This window comes from Anas platyrhynchos, chromosome 4 (assembly GCF_047663525.1).
Source record: "Anas platyrhynchos isolate ZD024472 breed Pekin duck chromosome 4, IASCAAS_PekinDuck_T2T, whole genome shotgun sequence".
Taxonomy (NCBI): Eukaryota; Metazoa; Chordata; class Aves; order Anseriformes; family Anatidae; genus Anas; species Anas platyrhynchos.
In genome coordinates this window covers 29,899,719-29,924,664 of record NC_092590.1, presented here as the reverse complement: position 1 = coordinate 29,924,664, position 24,946 = coordinate 29,899,719, and the positions used below count along the sequence as shown (strand labels likewise).

The 24,946-nt window shown below is 37.0% G+C and overlaps 1 non-coding gene across 6 annotated transcripts in view; it reads right to left on the bottom strand.

The window, feature by feature from the left end:
* LOC101790593 (SPARC (osteonectin), cwcv and kazal like domains proteoglycan 3) overlaps positions 1-24,699 on the bottom strand; it is a 78,886-nt gene extending 54,187 nt beyond the window's left edge. For all 6 annotated transcript variants that reach the window (XR_003496917.3, XR_003496916.3, XR_005265404.2 and 3 more), the window contains exon 1: positions 24,594-24,699. This is a non-coding gene — a transcript (SPARC (osteonectin), cwcv and kazal like domains proteoglycan 3). The remainder of the gene's footprint in view (positions 1-24,593) is intronic.
* Between the last annotated feature and the right edge of the window lie 247 nt (positions 24,700-24,946).

Genomic DNA, 24,946 nt, shown 5'->3' with positions numbered 1-24,946 from the left:
CCCTGTTTGCACAGATTGATACATCATATCATACTACAGAATCCTCAAGGGTCAGATACAAAGACTGGAGGAAAAAATGTGTTTAAAAAGGCTTTGGAACAAACTATGATTTTGATTAGCAATTGGAAATGCAAATTTTAAGATACACTTCATTTTTCTCTCACATGACTGATAGTTATTTTGGATCTGGTAAAATAGATTAAGTAATGACCCATGAGAGCCACTAACTGGCTGCATCTGTAACTTTTCTGACATATGTGAGGATATTTTAAGTAGCATTACCATGAAACCAGGGGCTAAGAGATATATATATATACACATATTTAATTATATTTTTACACATGCATATATAACAGACATATACACATATTGATGTGTGTATGAATACTAAAAAAAATTAGATTTACCTCATTATGTTCTTCTTGTTGCATTTGCCCTATTCAACATTGCTACCTTTCTTCTTTACTTCTTATTCATTGCTTGAAGAGTATAAGCACATAAGTAAACCCAAAACTTCCATATGGAAGAAAAAAGCCATCTAAACCCACTTATTTCTGTTGTTTGTGGTTTTGTCATTACCTAGAATAAAACATATTCCAAATGCCAAATGGCCATCGGTGAATCTCCTATCAAGTTCTGGCTTGTCTTCATATATTTTCATTTTTGTTCATCAGAATGAGATACTTTTTTTTTTTCGGACCATGCTTGTAAGTTTTCTAAACCTGAGTGTTAACCTGAACACTTGGACTTTGGCCTGACCATTCCAGTTATAGCAGTGCTGCAGTGACTCAGTTCAGACTAAATTTGACCCTTATTACTTACAATCACTGCATGACTCTAGTTGAAAACAAAACAAAAGCAGCAAACAAAAAACACCACCCAAATGAAACAAGAAATACTCCTGCAAGTAACTCTGTAAATAATATTCTATGTCCAGATGCACCTGGATACTGCCATGAAGAACACAAGTTCAGAATACTCTGATGTCAATAGAGTTATTCTGCAGTTTAGCAGTTGGGGGAGTTGGATTTCTTTTTTTTTTTTTTGGCATTTGTTTTGCCCAGTGATGAGAAATTGGATAAGTGTCACCTTTAAGACAACCTTAAGGATCCCAAGCTTTACACAATCGATGCCAATTTTCCTTGAGCTTACAGTCCTAAATTTGAGAGCAATGTTCCCTCTTGTTTACCCTTCATCAGTTTCATAAATAAATCAGTACAAGGCTTGGCAACTTTTGAACCTGTTGAAGCCTAGTTCTATATTACATTTCTCAAACAGTGTTATCACATTTTGACATATATCCTCCTGTGTTTTTTATAATTTATAAGTCACATGTCCTAAAAAGTCTAAAAGATGATTTCCAATATCATTTCCTATCATATAGTTCATTCAAAATGGTCTCCAGAACTGTTGGCTGTTCTTCCAAGTAAGAAAAAAAATACACACAAATAATAGCAAAAGACATTCTCAGGATTTTTCAGATAAGTCTTCTCCACTGACACTACAATTATCCTTTGTTAGAGCCTGTGGAAAAGGGAAAGATTTAGTTTTTAGGAAAAATATCTTTCCTTCCTCTTTTTCAGTTTTCTTGGATACAGGCATTTCGTTCATAGGACTGATACCAAATTGTAAGGTGAAGAAACAGATCCGGTTCTGTGCCCATTACTACAGACAAATACATCATGTGTATTTAGAAGTCCTAACTCTACTGGCTTGTTCATTTTGCAAGCAAATCAATGATAAACAAAAAATATACCGCCTCTAAACCACTCTAAAGAATTCCTAGAATTTTAAACATTCCATGGAACTGTCTTCTTAAGAAATGTTTTCTGCATAAGGAAAACCTCATTCAAGAAAATTATTTTATCAATTAAAATTTTAAACTAACAGTGGACAAGATGCTGAGAGGAAGGATGGCCTACCTGCCAAGGGAACTTGGTGCCAGGAGACTAACACAGCGCAATATTATTTCTGAATACAGGGAAAGAAACCATCAAAAGAAACTTAGGTTGAAATCTCAAGACAAAAGTGAGAAAGCAAAAGTGAGAAAGGGATCATTTATCCATTATTTCGCAAACACATGACAGACGCATTAAACCAACATGGGCAGTTGCACTGAACACATTTATACAGAACATATATAACAGAAAAGATAACGCAAAGCCCGAAGATGCTGAATAATAGTCTAGATGATTCATTCACTGACATCTCATTTATTATTAATAAAAATGAAATTCTGTAGCAGAGCCAGCCTATGAAACTTTAACTCCTCCACAATTCAATATCCATTGGGGCTGAAGAGACATGAAGAGATCTGGCCAAGTTTTGATTATTGCTGTTGTTCTGGTTCTTGAACTAGTTTTTAGAATCCCTTAATTCAAGGAAAAATGGTATATAAAAGTTTCATGTTATATAAAAGTTTCCCCATTAAAGTTATTTTTTGTTCAGAACTTCTGGCAATTCCAAGGTCAGTTCTGTGTAACATACACTGCAGCTCTTCCCACATTGCTGCAGGTCACGGCTAACAGTTTGTGGTAGCATACACAATACATTTATTGTTATTTTATCACCCTGAGTATTTATAATCAATTCTTTTGGAAAGAAGATGAAGTCACACTTTTTTCACACCTTGTTTACTGCAACAGGATACGTACCTAGCCTAACAATTGCTACAAGTTGTTCCAAGTTTCATCACAAATTGATTTTTTTTTTTTTTTTTTTAATTTTAAGAAAATATGGTGGTGGTGTTTTTGTGTTGCTGTTGTTTAACTAGTATATCTTTGGATGTATTTAATCAAATTTAATTTTAGAAGCTGAGAGAATGAGAGAAACTCCTGAAATAAGCAAGCTTATTACATTTGAGATCAGATGTATGTAATTATGTAATTCTGAACAACACATTAAGATCAGGATACAGAAAGCAAATATCTGTTAAAACACACCAACTATATATAGCTTTCATGTTAAATCTTATTCATCACTATCATCTTTCAAAACACATGGTAAATATTCTCAGATCTTTTCCAAGACAGGAGCCCATTATTGTGCAGATAAGAAAGCCAAGTTAGAAATAGCTTACAAACAAGACTCGCATCAGAAGTTTTGTTACAAAACTTGAAGAACTTAGAACTCCTGAATTGTAGCCACTTAACAGTAAAACTCCTCTTCTGTCTGGTTTTATTCTGAAGAGTCATTCCAAACACTGCATTTGACTATGTGTTTTTGTATGCCAGAAGCTACTAAACAAATTCTATCAGGTTTCTGTAGATGAAAGACACTGAGATAAAACAGCCTCTCACACACAATTTGGTCTCTTTGATTACATTTACAGGCCCTTCAGTCACTCTAAAACCCCACCAGTCTTTTACTACACCTTTCAAGCTGTGACAATTTAGATAAGTGACATGTTAAATAGCTCATTATAAATCCACTTCTGCACCATAGGAATTGATGGCAGTATCACCAGAGACTTCAGTGATGGCTGGATTAAAGTTCAAAATGAATCATGTATACATTCATCAGAAAAAAAAATTCACACTTTAAAAACTTCTCCAAATCAGCTCATGCTGAACCAACCTTGCTATAAATCAGGAAGAGGTGGCTGCCCAGTTTTGTATGATATTACAAAAAAGCCATTGAAATGCTGCTTTTTTCATTCTGCCATTTTCATCCAAATCTCTTGTTGTGACTTACGTGACAAGCAATCATAAAAGAGTGAGAAGCCATTTCCAAGAAACATAACAGACTAAAATGAATGGGGGACAAACAAGCTTCAAAAATGCTTCCTAAGACTGGCAAAATATTTATCTGTTAGAAACTGATCCTACTATGAAGCAGAAACCAGAATGCACTCAATTTAATTTTCCTGCTTTGGTAATTTAGTGTACAAGATGATAATCCTGGACAGTTAGAATGCATGCTTCAAGTCGGTATGCATTTCGTTTTCCCTTCTTACATGGAGCCGAAGGCCCAAAGTGTAGCCAACCTTCCAGAGGTTATATTCTGCAGACCATTGATGTTGTCCAGGCAAGAAGAATTCTGCAAATAAATCTGTGATAAGAATTAATATTGACTATTTAAAAAAGTATTCAAAATGAGATTACCTTCTATCTTAATTCACTGTCTGTGACAAATACAAACACATTCGTCTACTCGCTTAGCGTTGCGTCTATTAGGCAAGGAGTCAAAGCCCAAAGCCTTAACAACCTTCCCACAAGTCTTGCTGACATCACTTTCATGATTCAATATATTTAAAGTACCATTAAAAAGGTGTGAATAAAATATAACAGCAAAATAGGAGTATCTCTCCATTCCTCAGCTTTCCATACAGAACACCGAACATCATGCTCACAATACAAGCAAACAGGTAATTCCACAGAGACTCAGTTCAAGAAGAAACCTCTCTTCCTCGCAAATCCCATTGGTGAACAGAACAGAGAAAGGTACTCAGAAAATTCTCTGCAGAGAATGACACAAACAAGGCTTAGAGATCTGACTTAACTCTTTTCCTAAAAAAAATGTAGAAGTGAAGACAAGAACATTATAAGCATGTGCGTTTTTTCTATACAGTGAAGTTTGCACTTGAATCTTTCCTCTGTTGCTACAGATCTTTGTTATGCTGATAGTGTGCTGTCATGGTAGAAAAAGCTAACATTTTCTAGAGAACTCTTTTATTACTCTCTTCTATTACTGTAACTTAGTCATCTTTAATTCAGAACTACTTCTAGCACACACTAGGAAGTATTTGGAAGGTTGGGAATGAGCATTATAGGACCATATATTTCTTTCTTTTTTGGACTGTGGGTTTTGTTGTTGTTTTTTTTTGTTGTTTGTTTGTTTGTTTTTTGTATCCATTGGCTTTTTCCCTGCTGTGCACGCTATAGCATAGGTTAGCAGCTCTGGTGTAAGTTAAAGAGGGTAGTTTACTACGTTCAGCAGATTGTCTCCATTTAACTCTCCCCAGTGATATGTAGAGCTCAGCTACCTTGGAGATATAACTTCCTCTAGGTGACAAAAAGGAGTTACCACAAAATAATGTGCCTAGAGAGCTGAAAATTGCAGCTGTGTCTTAACATCATGGTACAACTGTTTTTAAGAAATTGCACTTCAGCTATCTGAGGTCTTAATACATCCTCTTGCTCCACTTCAGAATATCCTCATTTAGAGGTCATTTGTTCGAACATACATAATGGAAGATTCTTTTAGTGATACATGACAGTGATTAAATAATCAATTTAAATGTTGGCTTTCTTTTAAAATGTATAGCCTTAATGAGTCAAACATCAGCTACTTCTTCACAATTATGCTTTTGCAAGCCCCCTTGTAATACAACATTCCATTCTCTATACAGAGCATCATTATACAGAGTAGATCTTATGTAGATCATATAAAGCAATGTATAAAACCCATGTACATTGTTGTATAAGCAGCAATTGAATAAGTACCAACTCTTTGAATAAGCCTCTGAATCTAACATTGCCATTGTACAGGAACAGTGTTGGCTGTCCCCTACACATTCACAAATTACACCTAGGATATTCTCATCGATAGCGGATACTTGCTCTCATCACCTCAATTAGCTGAAAGGAGTTAAGGTTGAACAATAATGGCTATAACTTCAGGCCTTTTCTTTCTAATTTCTATATAATTTGATTTTTTCTTTTTTCAAATGTGTATTAGCCTAACAAAGGCAGTACATTTTAAAAATAAAAGTACATTGCATACCTAAAATTCTGATCAGTAGTTTGCAAAAGTGTTCTATTTCTTGAAAGAAATACAGCCAAGAAACTCAGGTTAGCAGTACCTCCACTGCACATGACTATGACCATGACTAGTGGTTTCCAGCCACTAATAGAATCCCACTCAAAACCTTTAGTTGTGGTGTTGATAAGAACCATTCCTATGACATTCTAGGTACTCATAGCCATCCTCCTCCTCCAAACTGCTATCACTTGATTCTTTTTTTTTATTTTAAAAAATACTCAAGGTATCATTTTATATTTAGTTTGTTCATGAAAGCTTTGAGTATAACAATATTTTTGGTGGTTAGAGCCTGGAAATGAAGGGGAATTAAACCTACATTCACAGCTGTCTGCTCTTATGAGAGAAAGTATTTACTTTATACAAACAAGTATAATTTGCTTTATACTCACATTTGGCCACCAATATGATCTGTTTCATAGAATTATTAAGTACACATTGGGATTTTTATCTGAGATCTAATCAGCTACTGTTCTCACTGACAGAAAGGCTATTTTTCCTCCAGCCAAAAAGCAGTTCCCAAAACAAAAGTAACTATTTTTCCTCATTCAGAATACAGCCTTACAACAGCAAAACATGCAGTGTTTCTTTTAAATATTAATTCAAATGATCTTCAGAATGTATTACTTCATTTAGAAACCGTTCGTACAAAATCCATATGTAGGTGTGAAATTCTGACATTTGTTTTTCAGCTCTTGCTGCATATGGGGCTACAAAAGCAAAGGTTACAGGTCAGGCAACATTTGATCAGACCAAGGGTGCTTACCATATGAAGTCAGTGGATGAAACAGCAGTAGGAGAGGAATAACAATTCTGACTCCTGTCAATTTAATTTTGGAAGTGATGCTAAGACATCACTTCAAGAGTTAATTCTAACTCTTGAAAAGATACAAACAAACAACAAAAACAAAGCTATAGCTGGCTATTTGCATCAAAATATACAGAGAAAGCTGATTTTAAGCATTCAGTGGAAGATATTGCCATTCTCAGCAGTACAATGATGTCAGATATAATTTGTCTTTCACTCTCAATTTAAAATTGAAATCTAAAACCTCAAATCCAAAATTTCCTAGTACAAATACATAGTCCCGCTTTGAGTCCCTGTGAAGTTTCAGAATGTAAGGGCATCAAGATGCTCAGACCTTGGTGTAATTTGTATTCACCCTATAACGTTGTAGCCCTCTAGTGGCTAGCCCTCTACTTGTTGTTGCCCTCTAGTTACACGTACTTCAAGATTTCAGGGTTTCAGGCCACAGTAGGGTCAAGGGATATATCTAGACTTACAGACAGTGTAAAATGATCAGTTAAATATGCAACATATCTAGTGTTACTACTTTCAAGTTACTACATAAAAGTTGCATGTTTGCACTGCACAAAAAGGCTTTGGAAGTACAAACTCAATAGACAAGCAATCTGTGCTAGCAAACAGGAGAGTCATAAGACATCTGACCTCTCTACTTACAGGTCCTCTTAAAAAAGAGCAGAGGAATCAATCCTACTGTGAGACAGCTCATGGGGGTTAGCCCATCTGCTGAATTCATTCCAGAATCTTACTAATATTAAAGTCATTGTTCCTCTTCACCTCACGGCACACAGGTTAAATAATATGAACAGCTGACTTGTAAAATACGGAATTAACCTGGGAATAACCTAATTTCCACAACAATATTTAAACTAAAGATGCTATCATTGAACTCTAAAGTTTGGATTGTTATGCAAGTTAAAAAGAAAAGCACATGGGAAAGTCCTCAGCTAATTCAAGGCAGAGTAAGAAAGTCTGAGATAACCTACATAACAGATGGCTATAAACTTTGTCCTCCAGAGACTTGTAATCTTCCCTAGTATTTCCCAGGAGAGAAGATGGAGATGTAATAACAGCCATGCAATTACTGCTACTTTGGTGTTCACCATCTCACCTTAATCAGCATAAAATAGGGTCACAATAAACAGAACCTAGGAAAACAAAACACTTCCAAAGAAACCGCCTGTACCTCTGGTGTATGCGCAACAGCTCACCTACCTGCCAAGAAGGTCCTGTCTAAGGCCTTAATTTCAGATACCTCTCACTATACGTTACATCCCACATATGTAAGAAACCTGTTCGCTAATGTTGGTGAGGGTTAATAGTGTCATTGCCAACATGAAACGAATGCCACTGTCAAATTCACAAAAAAATATGAAAAGCTTGTGAAAAAAAGAAATATGACCACTTATGCAGTTAAGGCAACTGACAAGAATTCCTTGAGTATTCTAGGAAACAGCAGCTCTGTACAAGTTTTTTCCCCTAATCTGCTAACTCTTATAACAGCATTTATATTAAGTGAGCTGGAATCGGTTCTTTAAAAGAATTTTGTAGCCAAGACAAGAGCACTTGGAAAGCAAGCCATGGAAGAAGCACAGTTTCAAGAGAAAATATTAGACAAATACACTTTCCTTCACTTGGCCTGAAACTGTAAGGAAACAGCCAATATCAGAATCTCTCATGAGACACTATTACAGTGCTTTTGCTGTTTAAATAAAATTGGGTATTACAGTTTGCTTTTAACATTCTTTGACATATCTGCTATATATCCTAGGGCCAAAGTTGGATTTTTTGTAATATTCATAGGTAAGGCTCAGACATTATTTTGAAGGCTGTCAAACATCTTGTTTGCTCGTGCAAAAAGAAAAATGCACTATTTTGGAGCCTTGAGCTTTACTGGCTATGCCTGAGCTTCAGCACTGATGTGCATATGCTGACCACAGCTCAACTGCATGTCAGGATAAGGTATGAACATGTACTTCAGTTGTCTACAGCAGAAAACCCAGACATATGGCAAAGCAGCTGTGCATGTGGTTTCCGTGCTTCTTCCTCTTCAGGTTAGGCGGGGAACAAGGGCTGAGAGCTACTGTGCTGATTGCACCTGTCCTGAAGTATAGACACAGCCACTTCCACACACTGCCTGAAGCCAAGTCAGAGAAAACAAAACTCTTATGAGCTGCATTTAGGGCACTTCAAAACTGAATCTGTACCTGATGCAACAAGATGCTGATTCACAAGATGTACACTCTCATGGCAGAGGAGTTGGAACTGGATGACCTTTACGGTCCCTTCCAACTAAAATATAGCACTGGTTTTAGCTTCTGCTCAAGTTATAAGCAAGAATTCCAGAAATTGTTAGAGTAGATAACATACATTTTGAAAAACCTCAGAAGCCTTCTGGTCCTGAAATTTTGAATATATTTTGTTTATATAATTTCTGGTTTAAAGTCTCACAATTAATTTAGTTTAACCAACATTTTCAGTAAAGAAAGTGACACAGCGTCTTATTTCTTATAGATGTACAGGCAGGTCACTTCAGTGGAAGGACAAAGGTGTATTATGAAGTATACCTTCAAAAACAAAACCCTTTTGGGCAGTAAAAATGCCAATTCATAATGGACAAAAATAGATGAAGTTTTTATGCATACACGTGCATATATGTGTAGAGATTTATAAAAAAAGACTAAAGATGAGGCAAGCATTAAAGTATTTTGTTATATCCAGATACCAGTTTACCATTTTCAAGGTTAACGACCATTCATGTATCATGTTTCATGAAATCTCTAAGGACTTGAGAATTCTGCACAGCCCAAGTTATATTTTAAGCATTTCATATATTAAAGCCATAGTTAACTCTGGAATCTGCCAGTGCAAGAAGTATGAACCTTGAACCAAATTTTCTGCAATTTGGATGATTTTAGAATTTTCACAACAGCAAAACTCTGAGGTCAAATAAGCTGTTACAGCCATTTTATGATGATGTGAGTTCACTAATTTCCTCTGTCAATGGAAGCTGATTCAGGCACCTCATGCTTGAAAAGATAAGACATTCCCATAGATGCAAGAATGCTGTATGGCTGTTCCAGGATTGTCCCATTGTGACAAGCCTGTGAAGTGAAAACAATTAATAAAAAGTTTTTGATTTTTCTGCCAAATACAACAATTAATCTTCTTTGACTATGTCTAATAGAGCATGTGCCATTTGGCATATTGTTGTAAATGGCAATGAAGCATGCCTGTAGAAATTCATTCTTTCCAAAGTCCCCAAAATAGATTCGAAGCTTGACAGATATGATTCCATGATGATAAACAATTTATCAAATTGAAATGCAGTCACCTCTGGGGTGGACTGCAATATTAATATTTTCTCCTGTGAATGCATCGCTGTACTCCGTACAGATTAGCATTATCTGATTGGAGCTCTGCTATAAAATCACTTCAAGATCTTTTTCAACAACTAGAAAAAAATTCTCTGATTTATGATGGCTAAAAATGAAGGTATTAATGTTGCTTTCAATCTGAAGAGATAATACTGCATGGGAGATAATGCAGATTTTCAGCGTAACAGTATAGCGATAAGGTAAATGCATCTGGAAGACAAGGTCATGTCAATTAATTTAAAACTTAATATTGAGAAAGCTGTCCAACCAACATCAGTAGATCTTATATGAACTTTTAATCTTTAAATCTGGTTAGATGAACTTTTAAATTACTTTGTCTCATCTTCAAGAAAATTTGAGGATCTCTTGGCTGTAGAAGGTTTTCCTTTGCATGTCTATTAAATTTTATTTTTCCTGCCCATTGCATGCAGTACTTTTATTTTCTTGTGAGGTTTAAACAAGTTCTGTAGGAATGGGAAAAGAATTCCCACTGCTCAGTTTCTTACTATTATAAAAAGTTTAAAAAACACCTTCATTTCTTCTAGGAGCACTTCATAGCATAAAACATGACTTTCAGCATATCACTTCACAAAGAGAGATGTACCTCGCCCCATGGGACCTGATAAGTAAAGGGCAGACTTCACATATGTAAAAAAAAAAGTAAAAATAAATCTCAATAATAAATATTTTTATTAGAAAAAATAGCTTTTTGAAGCACTGATAATAGAGGGGATACATCCCTTTGTTTTTTAAGGTACTTAAAGAGGTTGGGATGTTGATTACTTCATCTTTTAGATAAAGAAATGCACACTTGTAAGAGCAATAAACTGTTCAACAATTCATGGAGATTCAAACTTTCTTTTTGCTGTTTCTTCCTGAGAATATTTCAGCAGGATGAAGTTGTTTTTTTAATTGTACTTGCACTCCTTTTGTTTAGGAACAGGAACTATATTTAAGTTTAGATGATTCTCTAAGACCTAAAAACAGTAAAACAAAGCTAGCAACTTTACACTAAAACATTTGTGCACATTGCTCATTTTAACTCATGACTGCTCATCCCTGTGCTGACACAAGACTATGGGAGAATGGATGACATGGAGAATATCACAGCTTCCTCCCAGTAGACATCTCTTGCCATTTCCCTTTTGGTCCAGGAGCCTCTTTAACATAATCCAAGTTTTAAAATAATTCAAATACAAAATTAACTGAGAATTAGACAGACCCTTTGATTGCCTTGCTACCATCAGCTGCAGCCTATTGAAAAAATCTAAATTACTAGTATTAATGCAATGACACTATTTAATAGCCATGCCTTCAAGGCATGATCAGGGCGTGGTGGTTTTACCACATTAGGCAGCTAAACACCACAACCACTCTCTCACTCCCCCTCTTTAGATGAGGAGGGGAAGAAGTAAAGTGAAGAACAACTCATGGGTTGAGATAAGGATAATTTAACTAAAGGGAAAAAATTATTAATGAAAGATTATTATTAACTAAATAATTCAAAGGAAAAAAAAAATAAAGGCTATGTGAAAGTGCAGAGGGAAGAAATTACTCTCTACTTCCCACAAATGAGCGATGCTTGACCATGTCCTTGAAGCAGGGCCTCAATGCATATAGCTGGTGTTCGGGAGGAGGACCGATGTTTTCACAATGAGAACCCACCCCTTCCCTCGTCTTTCCTTTTCCACTTTTTATTGCTGAGTGTGATACCACATTGTATGGAATATCCCTTTGGTGATGTTTCTCTTCTCACTTTTTGCCCACCCCCTAGTAGGGTTAGAGAGAGTCCCGATGCTGTGCCAGCACTGCTCAGCAGTAGACACAACACTGGTGTGATACCACTGCTGTTCCAGCTACAAGTGCAGAGCACAGCACTGTATGGGCTGCTGCAGGGAAAGTTAACATCCCAGCCAGACCCAGTACACAGGGTTAGTGCTAGATGCTGTAGAGAATGAACGGTAGAATAACATGCTTTTTCCTGTAAAGAGCACTTTGTTTTCTCTTTCACCACTAACATTTCACCAGAAGTTGCTAATAACCTTATGCAGTTAATTATGTTATTGCTATGCACAAATAACTGATATTTTGCATATTTTATTGCTTTCTACATAATTAGTATGCAAAAATTTGTGATATCAATATAAGCATAATACACAAACTAACGTCCCCACATATTCAGTAACAACCAAAATAAGAATCGCAACTCATTTCCTTCCTGAGATGTGGCACTCATTGCTCAAAACTAGGTAATTACAAAGTTCAGGTCTAGATTTTTTTTCTGCCTCAAATTCATAAATTCATTTGACCTAAAAATAAAGCCTTATTTTTTGAAAGCACTCCAACTACTGCAGACATTCCCTCAAGCCCATAAAATTAGAATAATATCAGAATCAGAGATATTAAAATACGAGCACAGAAGTGGAACACTGAAAGGATTCAGGTTGTTTGGGTTCAGGTTATAAACTCCACAAGTGTAATTTCAACTGCTTACTTTATAGCAGCATTACTGCACTGGATATCCCTCCTTAGAAACAGAGTCAATTTTCATTCAGCTTTGCTGTGAACATTAATGCTGTAATTTCTTACCCCTTTGCAGCTTTGAAGGATGACAGAAATGAAATACAGAGGCAATTATTTCAGTTTTTATTGGAATACCACTTTTGTGGATTTTTTTTTTTTTTTAATGTTCATCTTCAAAATTCCGGTGTGATATAACCAGGAAGAGTTTCTTCTCCACTCTATAGTGTCAACGCTAACCACACACTTTTAAGTGATAGCTTTTTGTGTGCACACAACAAATGTGTTCTAAGTACTATGCTGAAGGAACTACCTACTAAAGGCTCAGGTTGCATCTCCTCCATATATTTCTCTAATTTTCCCCCCTGCTTTAATCCTACCATGTCTGGTCAAAAGTGATTTGGTGACACACAACCCACCGCCAGTATAAAGACAATAATTTAAGGGTCTTCTCTGTCAATATCTGTTATACCTGAAAAGATTCATTTTATTATTCACTTTCCGCACATTTTTGGGGGAATAATCAAGCAGTGAACATCTGCTCAGTCTCCAGAGATTTGTATAAATCATTCTGACAGAAATACATGCCTCTCTTCCTGAGGGTACCATACTGAACCAAACAACTACGCACATGACAAACACACAGCTCATTTGTGCCTCCTCATATACTTCTGGAGGTGCATGAAAAGCTTTTGGTGCAAACCTTACAACAAATTGAACCAGTGGCGCACAAGGTCTAGAGGTTGTCTTCCTGAAGAAAGGACTCTCACCAATGCTTTTAGTGTCAAAGCTGATCAAAGCAAAAAGCCAAGTAGGAATAAGGCAGCGTAAGCCTCCTGCCCTGAACAGAGGTGAACACAGATGCTGACATCCACTTTCCTTTAATAAGATGGAACAGGTGGAACAGTCACTGCCTTCCTCACTGCACCGCTCTTCAGTTGAGAGTGTCCAATTTGAAGAGCTGAGAAGAGTTCTTCTCTGTGCACTAAAACACATCCAATACTGTGTCATTTATTTACATGGTAGCGCTGTGCTGCCTAGCAAGGGTTAAGAAATTGGTGGGAAAAAAGTAAACAAGTGTTTTGTTTTCGTCCTTCTTAATGGAGTGATAGAATTTCCTCTAGCAATTGAAAGATAATGTTAATGTGACCCCATTATCTTTGTAACCTCTTGGTTCAGCTGCTGTGAGATAGCCCTCCTTGTTTGACAGGAAGGGTGGGCAAGGGTGGCAGCTCCTCTGTGAATTTTGTATAGGACTGTTTAACATGCAGAAAGGATCAGCTTTACAGACTTCTGTGTATTCCTATCTGATAACTGTTTTTATTTTCATCCTGCCTTCTCTTTTCTTATTCCCCTTGCTCAGTGTCACACAGAATTGCCATCAGTGCAGTTTCTGCAATTTTGTTCTGTTTTGCCTCCCTCCCCCCCTTCTCTTCCTGCTGAATAGACTTGTACTGTTATCTTAGTTCTGGCTTTTTAATTCACTAACTCATTGCCTTTTACCCTCCACTGCCTTTCTCCATTTTATTTCAAGGCTATTAAGATTAGATTTAATTTCTGATGATTTCCTGCTTTTGTTTGATCTGTGAAGTTTATCAGGTCCAAACATTTTTTCCTCAGTACTTCTGCAACTACATTTTACAGATTGCCACCAATTTGTCCATCTCCTACCTAAATTTCTAACAATGCTATCATTACTTAAAAAAAAAAAAAAAAAAAAAAAAAACACACCAAAAAAAAAAACTTATCTGCCTGTCTTGTTCCCTCAAAATGCCAACCAAAAGTTTCTTCTTCATTTCCATTCTTTCTTTTTAAGCCAACTGAACATTTGCAGAAAGGTGAGTATTTCAGACAATTCTTCAGCAGTTCCAGATTTTATCTAAGTGTACTCATTACATGAAAAGTACCTTGCATGCTCTGGTTCTGAGTCTTCCTTTTTTTGAATTCGGACAGGTTTGTAATTCAGGTTTCACTTATCAAATTTGTTCCAAACTACATCCATGCTGGCTGCATTATACTATACCTTTTATTCTGGCACAGGTGAAAATCCAATTATTTCCTGAAGGTCCTTCTCTATAGATCTACTGTTTCTGTGACAGCATTTAAAGGTGAATAAATAGCATAACTTTATTAATCATTTTATCATTGTTCAGAGTTCTTCAGGCTACATACACCCTAAGTATGTATCTAGTCTTTTCTCCTCATCTTTTCTTTCACTTCTAAAAAGACAGATAAATTCTTCACTTTGTTCACTCCAAGTCTTGGCCCCATGAATCAAAGAAAATGCTTTGTATAAAGACACACAGCAACATTGTCCTTTGTTCCATTCACCAATACTACCAAGGCTGTATCACCTACCAAGCTGATACATGACAGCATCATCTGTAGTGAACAGCTTTGAGAAAGAGCATTACCATAAAACAACCAAAAGTAGCAACTATATTCCTTTTCCTTGACTGCTAGATGAACTATACATTTTGATTCAAGTTGCATTAAAGAAATGTTAACAGTTGTGAAGCTTTAGCCACTAAGCATTATGCTGTAGAAATAGTCCCCATTTCCTGAATGACAGCCAAAACAATCTAACATTCAGTTGTCAGTTTAGAACAGTCTCTTTAAGCCAAGTGGGAAACAACCACAACCCACATCTCTTAAGCATGGAACCTTCAAAAAAACCTGCCAATATACAGATGGGAACAGGTGGAGCAGGACCAAAGCATGATCTACAGATATTTTCTGAATATATAAAAAAAAAAAAGCAAACAAAAGTTTCAGTAGATAAGACATGCTCCTGAAAATTTCTGCACTATGCTTTCATCTCCTCTTATGCCTAGTTCAATGTTCAAGCACAGCCCTTTCATCTTTGAAAGATCAGGCTACAGCTTTTATACCCAAGCAGGTTTAATAAAAAAGATTCAATATAAGTTCTGTGTAGTCAGCACCATCACAACATTAACAATTGCCCTAACAGTGAGCAAAAGTTAGGTTAGATGATCAGTCTGTCCTTGGGAAAACTGGATTCACAGTTCCTTTTCTTCCATGCTCCTTCAAGACGCTATTCAGACCACAGTCTCACAATAGTGAAAAATGCTCTACTCCTGTCAATAAATGTGTTTCAAAGTGAGGCACATTTCCATTTTAAACACTGTTGTGTTGTCTAAGCACAGACTCTACATGTCTAAGGGTGATACTCTAAACCATGTTCCAAATAATCACCCCCTTCAGGAAAAAAAAATGGTTCTTGAAACCTCTTTCAAGGCATACTACAGGGAAGCTATCCACACACTCTATTCCAAATTACTTCCAGAGAAATTCGAGAAATAGAGGCTTTCAAGTAGAGCAAGCACAATGGAAATGGTACAAATAAGCAACTTGATGGCAAGTATTTAAAATCCCATACTACTTAAGGCTGACTTTAAGTGAGGAACTATTAAGTATGCATATCAAGAGCTCCTGGCAACTTTTAATGAAAAGGTCACCAGCATTTCAGGTTGACCTTGTTTGTGTAGATCTCTACAGCACCCACAGTAAGTGACTGGAAGAACCTGACCAGATACCCTGTTTCAGGACCTAAATCTATCACCTACTCACCAAACTTACCCAAAGAACTGCTAGGAGTCTAGCAATGCCCACAAGAAGTTAAAACTAGAAAGTACCTGAACTGTTCTGACAGCCAGTTGACCTGAAAACACTTGAGCTCACTGTTGAGATCCCTTCTTAGCCAACTATTAATTATTCTCTGGTACTGGGCCAATTTACATTTATAACTTCTATTTAGAACCACTGACAATTGCGTATTTCTTTGAGTTCACGCTCACTTGGTATGAATAGCTCATCATGCTACCAGCCCATCTTCCATGTCTGTGCCTAGAGGTCACAGAAGAACCACACAAGCATCCCCCCCCCCCCCCAAGGTCTCTTTCCAAAAGTTCCCACTCAACTGACTGCTGGGCTCTTTCACTCTGCCCATGAGACTACCCTGCCCTAGATGTTTGTACATGAATGCTGTGCAGTTCTAGATGCTGGTCACCTTACCCAAGTTTGATTTCATCTCCTCGCACAACACCTTGGAATTTAATTAATATCAACAGTAAATGATATCGCATGTTGCAGAAGGTAGGCTGAAAGAGCTCGAGAAAAAAAGCTATAGAAATTAAAAAGCAAGCAGCATGTTTCTTGTTTCGGTTGTCTTGTTTTGACAGTACCTCCAGCATTTGCAGGTTTAATTTCTCTTTCAACCTAGAGGCATAAAGCAAAGTGACAAAGAAAACGATTTTGTCCAGCCTCAGCTAGTCATTTTGAGGTAATTACAGCACTGAATGTTCAGCCTGAAGTTTTCCAGATAATTAGAGGTTTAGGTTAGCTGCCTTTCTCTAGTACATATTTCAATTCCAACTTATCTCCATTAAAATAACCCCCAAACCACACAGAATGACATTCTCTAGATTATGGCAACAGATTTTGTCATATAGCCTAGTACTTCCATAGCTTTCTTAGAAATCTAGGTAAATAAACAAGGTATCCTATGTTATCTCCTGGTCTCCATCCACATTTTTATTTTCTGTGACTTAGATATAGCATGTTAGATGTACGGCTATAAGGAACTATCCCCGTAAGCAATGAAAGCAAAGCAACAGGACAAACACATACAGGTTGGGGCAGGACTGAGAAAAGTTTAGTTTCCAACAAAATTGTTCATTCAGCATAATCCTCTTGCTCAACCAAAATACTCTTAGGTTTCAAGTTCCTACAAATCCTTTAAATAGCACTGAACATTGAAATAAAGACTAGATGACAAATCTTTCATTTTACAAAAACTATATTCAGGGCTGAATATTTGATAGTGATACAGGTGAACAGGCAAACTCACAGACTGCTTCAGATTACTCTTATTTAGGTCTAGGTGAAAATTTCTTGTAGACCTTTCAAAGGAGAAGTTCATTTGAGTAATGTCAAAACGCACGTGGCTCCCATACAATAAGTATACGCACCCCTGAGTTAATGGAATCAAACCCATAATTTTAAAAATTCAATATCTTTTGTGAATAAATACAAAAAGCCTGTCACTAGAAGTCACTAATATTTACTATATATCTTGAACACTGAGAAGACCAAAAAAAATTAACCACCAGCAATTGTCAAATCTAGATATTAGCCATGGATTAATTCTGGAGTGCTCTGTGGCATAAAGGATTAATTTTTGCACTTTGTTGAAATATGCAATTCACTTCCAAATTATCACCATTGTAACCAGTAGCACAAAGTAACAAAAGCTGTAGTATAGCAGCAAACTTGTTCTAAGAATCTTTTTTTATCAAATTAAGAGCCTAGTGCTGCACCACTGATTTAATGAATACTTTTGTCTCTTAAGTTAATGGCATCATTTCAACTCTCTGAAGAAACAATAATATATTATGGATTCACAATCAAGAAATGCATTGTGACTGCAAATTCTATTTCTTATATCCCTCTGTATATAATTAAGATTTAAATTCCTTGCACTGTACTCGAGCCATAAGCAATCCTCTGAGAGTTTTTAAATGAGCTTTAATGATCACTCCACAGGAGGATTTTGAATACTAACATTATCAATAAAAACAGCTCTATAAATATGCTAGCTCCACAGATCTGTTTCTCATCACAGAATGTTATTGGTGCCATTGTGGGTAGCTACATCATCCTATGGACTTTAGGAGGTCAGATAGCATCCACTATAAAAAGCAAACATATTAAGAAGAAAATTGCAAGGCTCATCTGTATTTCTTGCTGATATACCTCTACAGCTAGAGTCTAGCAGCCATTCCTTACTTGCTTTGTCTTCAGAACATTGACCTAAGTGATGGATATCAACTACCACTGAATATCCAAAGATCATTTGTAAAGTATTCTAGTCTGATTGTGGTCAAGGACATCTCTTCCCTTTCCATAATCCACTTACATCAGCTCCTTATGGTTTCATGATCGGCATCTGTAACATGCTTCTTCTTTCTCCCACAAGAGTAAAGGGCAGAACTTAGTAATACTTATTTATTTTTTCCACTAGCTTGAAACTCTGGATTTTATCACAAAGACCACAACCAATTCAGGGAACCTGTTTGATATAAAATGATATCCAAAAACATGCTGTTTTATAAAGCTATTTTTATAAATCTTGAGGAAAACAACAGAAGCACATTGCTTTGAATAAAGCATACTGTTGTACATTTAAATTATTACAGGACTTGCCTAATAACATACAGAAAGAAAGTTGTTTTTAAACCAAAACTACACTAAGTGCCCATTTAAATATGTAGCCATATATTATAAAGAAATCTTTGCTTCACTAGTGTTGTCGACGGAAGGAAGACCCAGCACATCAATATGAGTGAACAGTGAACTTCAACCTTAATGGATAGCTCAGTCGTCTTTTATCTAGTTTGAACATAATCAACTCATACATATTGCAGAAACTAAGCTCAGGATTGGTTAACACTTCCCGGGCTTTTCAGTCTGGTCCTCCTTCTTTTGGCTACCTGTCCCACCTTAGGGACTTTCCCGATGGCCCAAGGGCATCATGTCCTTGAGCCTGATTGGCTCTCAGCCAGCTGCATACGTGCCAAGGCTCATGTGAGTTGAGTATGGTGCTTCACCAGCCCATTGTCTCCCAACTGCTCAACATTCACATGTCCTGCCTCACTTAACGATTCCTCCACACACTAGGAAGGAGATTGTTGCCTGAAAGCACACAGGAGGAAAAGATGTAATCACATCAATTTAAATCGCGTTCCTTATAGGTTTTGTACCTCTCCTAGATCATTTCACTTTGTCACGTTTCCCTCATTACACTTCATATGCTAGCCATCAAACACATTAAAAATGGGAAAAAATATGGGAAGTCTTGGATAAATTTAAATTGATGAAGACCTTCAAAGTCAACACAAATTAACACTCCAAGGAAGAGCCAACGCCTCCTCTTCAATTTTGCATGCAAAATTCTTAACCATCACTGACCAAAAGTAAATTTGGTATATCCTGCACACTGAGCCACAGGCTGGACAGCACAACTTGAAGAACCACCACTGCTGTCACGATGCACTGCACACCAGAGAGGCAACGCATGGACACAGTACAGCATGGTGAGAGCCATTTTTTGAAACTTGGTTATACTGAAAACCCTGAAACACATCAGTATCTGAAACTTTCTCCAAAATGACACACTATCACTGATTTTATAGCTCTCTATACCATGTATTCTTCTTCAGAAAATAGATTTTCTTCTGAGGGCACTTGCTTCCAAACCGGAGTCTATATTTCACATAATCCGTATTGAAGTGTAGTAAATGCAGCACTCCCATAAAAATCAATATTCAGCGTAGCTTTACATTGTGTTGAATGTATACTTTTGCTCAGCTCTTATCACATCTCGCAAGTTCGCAGGAATATAAGTCTGTCTGAACAGACTTAATGAACTTCAGCACACTTAAAAGCAGCATTGCTTTGACTAAACAAGTACTTTTATGTATTTCAGACAGTACTAGAAACTATTCTTTATTTAGAAGGTGACATTATTAAACACATTTGTCTTCACATGTTGCATTATACTAAAAAATTAATGTCTACATCTTTGAACTTTTTCCTGCTTAATAAATGAAACATTTCTCTTTTGCTTATTCCAGAAAAAAAAGTTCTTCACAAAAGACATTTAATTTCCCCAGTAAGTTATTTTACAGCATCTCAGATACAGAATCCAACCTGCAGGATCCAGTCCAGAAGACAATGTTGGAAGCTATAATGCTTATTCTTTTTTCCATAATGACAATCCTCAGTTTGCTACATTGAAACACAGATAAACTCCAGACTGTTCCTGTTTGCTCAGTAGGGTGCAAAGTCTCCAGCAGCAGGGAAAATGGAAGCAGCAGCTTAACTAGCATTCAAAGTGGTGACAACAAGACTTTCTGGGCAATTAAACTGATGCCAGCCTCCTCTGTACTCAGAATTAGCAGTGTTCTCTGCGGGGTGGGGGGTGGGTGCAACTTCACTGAGAAATTAATGGGATTTACAAAAATCTGTATGACATAATACATGGTTTTCTGCAAAGGAGTAGATAGAAAGATGCTACAGATTTATGAAGGCTTCTGTCTAAAAGTCAGTTAAGACTTCTTCCTCCCACTCTAGTCAAAGTTTATTGAATAATCTTTTCTCTGATACCTAGAATCTCTCTTAACTTGCAGCCTAAATGAACCCATGGTCTGCCCATACAAATTTGTCCTGACTGTCCGCTTCCCTCTTCTCCTCCTTTTGTTAATACACAGCAAGGTTAAGTAAAGAGCAATTACATGCCTGCACCTGCTCAGCTTTGCTAGGTTTGGCAAAAGTCAAAGCCTCTGGATCCTCAGATAGCTTCAACAATGGAGGATGAAAAAGAGCTTTGACTTTGCTATTTCAACAGTATACGTGTTATTGCAAAAACTTCACCTTTTGTGTTAGCATTAGTATTTCAACCTATCTTGCCAAGCTTCTGCAAAGTCTCCGACGTTAGGGATAAATACTTTTCCTATGATTTACCAATGAAACAAGATGACAAGCCATGTTTCACAGCAAAAAAGCTTCCTTATTATTCCTAAGAGAATTACTTTACACTCTGTACTATTAGATTTCACCTGGCTCTACTAACATTGTGCTTTTTCTAAATTCTAGTGTTGTGTGAAACCAAGAGCTTGTCTTGAGACCAACAGCTTTGTATTAGCAGTAAATGCCATGATACCACCCCATTCTTGGGCCACATTTAAAAACAGGCGAGGCAAAAAAACAACATATAGCAATAGTGGCAGAACAGAGGCAATTTTCAGGCCTCCCTAGACTTGCTTTGCATCTTTCCATGCTGGCTTTCAGATTATCCAAGAAGACTTGTCATATTTGTCAAGAATTAGACTGAAGCATTAAATATTTCCCAACATTACTGATTTTTAATAAGCAATCCAAGAATGATTTTTTGTGGTTCTTCTAAAACCCTAGGGCGAAGTCTATTATCTCAAATGGATTTTTCACAGTAACGCTAAATTGAGCATCCCAAATCTGTAGTACACTAATTTAGCTCAATTTGATAAGCATTTTTGATCAGCAAGCCTTAAAGTATTTGAACAGGAGAAACATGGGTGTATTCAACATAAGTTTAACTGCATAGGCTTCAAATTTGGGAAAAATATATGAACGGGTATTCTCCTGTAAATGTTATGCAAGAACAGACATCACTAACAGTGGTGAAGGGAAGGTGAAAGCTTATCCAGACCAAACCACAAATACCCCTGCTCTGGAGTACTGGGGACAAGCTGGTTGTCAGCACAAAGCCCAAAAGTTAATATTTCACACCCCTGACTTCTCGTTTATCATCTGAGAACACTGGAAGTTGAAAGCAAATATGAAATTTAGGTATTCTTAAGTCTAATAAGTAGCCTGACTACTTAATTATCTAAACAAAAAAAATATATAAATATATATATATATATATCAAGAACAAATCGTATTTTATCCAAAATATTTGTGACCAGACTCAAAGTGCTACATGCATTTTTCCCTACACAGAAAAACAGGGGAGCTGACCAGGGTTTAAACTAGTCATCCCCACAGGTCCCTCCCAACCTAAAACAAGTATGAGTTATCATCAAGGGTTAAGTAAAATTCTATTAGCAGCTTACTCAACAAAAGGCAAATTCAAAAGCACTTGGAGCCCTGATTTCAGCTGAAGTCTTTTGCACCAATTGTTCTTTAAAAGAATAAATACAAAAATACTACAAGACTAGACAGTCCTTGCTGCACAGAGCACTACCCCCTGGTTACTCAGGAAGTCTGTGCGTTCAGTCTGAGTCTCTCACAAGCAGTTGCTCTAGCTCCAAAACATTACTACTCTCTACTGCTTTTTGAGGTGACCCAATGTTCCAGAAGGGTATTTTGTATGCAGAAAGGTGCTATCTGTGTGAACTCCTTAGAGGTCACACCTGCCAGTGCTGCTTTCAGAATCAGATTCACCTGTTGAGAGCCATATTTTACTATGCACCTGCTGTGTTAACCAAACAAAGAGTATGAAATTAAATCACAGAATTTGAAGCAAAGTCTTTCTAAAATCTGTAGTCTGAACCAACTGATATCAGTCTTGAAGAACCTTTCAGTCTCTACGCTAGAAATAATAAATGCACAAGATGTTATGGCCAGGTTGTAACAAGGGAAGAATTGTGCTGCCTGCCATTATGACTGGATTCCCTAAGTAAATCAGATGTCTCCATGAGGTCCTTCTTCACAGCGACCTTCAGCATTAGAGTACAACTAGAGTATCTCTAGTTGAACAGGGGATTTGGAGCAATGTGTTTTAAATACACACAGAAGCCTGCAGTCCTGTATCTCATACATAGGTATCCACAGACTTACTACCTCTACTATTCTGAATAACCATTGGCATTTTTCCTCTACATTTTGCTGTAATTACTTTTCTCCATACCTTCATCTTTGTGGAATGATGAATTCTTCCCTGATGTTGCCTATGAATCGGATAAGAGCAAGCATTTACTACTTAACTGTGAACCAGGTAAATCTAAAACATCACAATTCATGTGTTAGCTAACATGGCTATTTCCTTTTCAAACACTAAGAAAACAATCCTACTTTCATTGCAGTCAGTATAAAAACTGTTGTAATAAACAGTTCTGCTGTGCCAAAGGGTCACACAACCCCACTGGTTCCTTTCACTAGCATTAGACATTATGCTCAGTAAAATAAGCTTATTCTACAATTATTTGGCAGTGGTAGCATTCTGGACTTATATCCACTTTCCTCCCTAGAAATGTATGCACAGAATAGTATATAATAAAGATCAGCATTTGTTTACAGCACAATGAAACACAGGAGGAGTTTTGTTGTTCACACAGTGACACTTCTGGAAGTAGCAAGAAAGTAGTTTTCCAAGCCTTTGACTTGCTTTCACTGTCAAAAAGGCTACTGAGCCCAAGAGCAGGGGGTTACTCAAAACAGCCAAGAGCTTTGGGATGTGCAGCTATTAAAGCCCATGAATCCTAAGGACAGCTGCATCAGCCAACATGCAACCCAGGCTTGTCAGTATTCATTATGCTGTTCCCACAGTAGAAAAGAGCTTAAATGCTCATTAAATCTGGAACTTTTCCAGACATTAAAGCAGTATGCTGGCTTTCTTAGCCTTTCAGATATGCCAGCATCATACCACCCTCTGTTTTTTATGATCATATCACCACCTACACCAAGAAGACCCACTTCTAGGCCACTTCTTTAATTCTTCAAAAGTAATGAAATCTATGCTGTTGCTAGTTATGGCTAGTCACACAAATATATGGGACATATTATGAAAATTAAGCAATCGTTATGATAGCACTGCTTGATCATTTAAACACAGATGTTCTCAGATGACGGTTCTTCATACTGACTGATCTTATGATACTAGCTCGCAATAATTTCCAGCAGCTAAATTGCAGGGGAAGACAGCTTAAATTTGTTCAGTACTTTCCTAATATTCCTTAACCACACAAGCAATCGCTGTTTTACCCTTGCCACCCAGTGCGACAGTAAACGAAAGGAGACCGCCATCAGATTCTCCAATCTGCTCCTGCCACACCACACCAATGCACTGCAGCTTACCCCGGCACGCTGCTGAGGCAGAGTTTTTCTCGCTGGCAGCGCTGCTCCTCACTTTAGAGGTTACTTTTTCCTCCTTGAATTGCTGCATTCAATAAAATAAAATAATAATACAAAAACAACAGCAAACAACCCTGCACTTCATCTCATTCAGAGCTTATTTCTCAAAAATGGCACAACAAACCCCACTGACTGTAATTTGTCTTCCCATGTTTTGTGTTACCTTCTGATGGACATTATTTACAAATAACAGGCAGACAACTAAAGCCAAAGAGCATACACAGGAGAAGATTTCCTAAATCAATATTTGATTGCTGAATCAGAGTATCTTGCAAAACTTATAGGACTCACAGGAGCAGCTCTCAGCAACTTAGTCTGAGTTATTAGCCTATATACATGGAATGGAACTACACAGCCCCAAGTGAAGCTTACAGCAAGAGAAAAACGCATAACGGAGAGAAATATCCCTCCAAAATAAAATTAAAATCACTACCTACCTAGGGCCTTTGAATCACCATACCAACACAAAAAAAAAAAAATTCACAGCACCACCCATATCTTTCTTCCCCCACATCCTTTTATAAATTTTAGCAAACAAGCACCTGGCAGTCAGCTGAGATAATTAGTCCTACTGCCACCCCATTAAGCATTGCAATAGCTTCATCTGTCCCTTTTAACCTTTCCTGCAACACCTGGTTTGTCTTGAGCCTGTCCTGGAGATTAACCCTCGGCTCTCCAAGCTTTTGATTTGTATCACACATGATTTTGAATTAACAGAAACACATTCTGAAAATGTAACAGAAAATACAGCTTTGTAAGGGATGATTCCAAGTTCAGATGGCTTATCTTG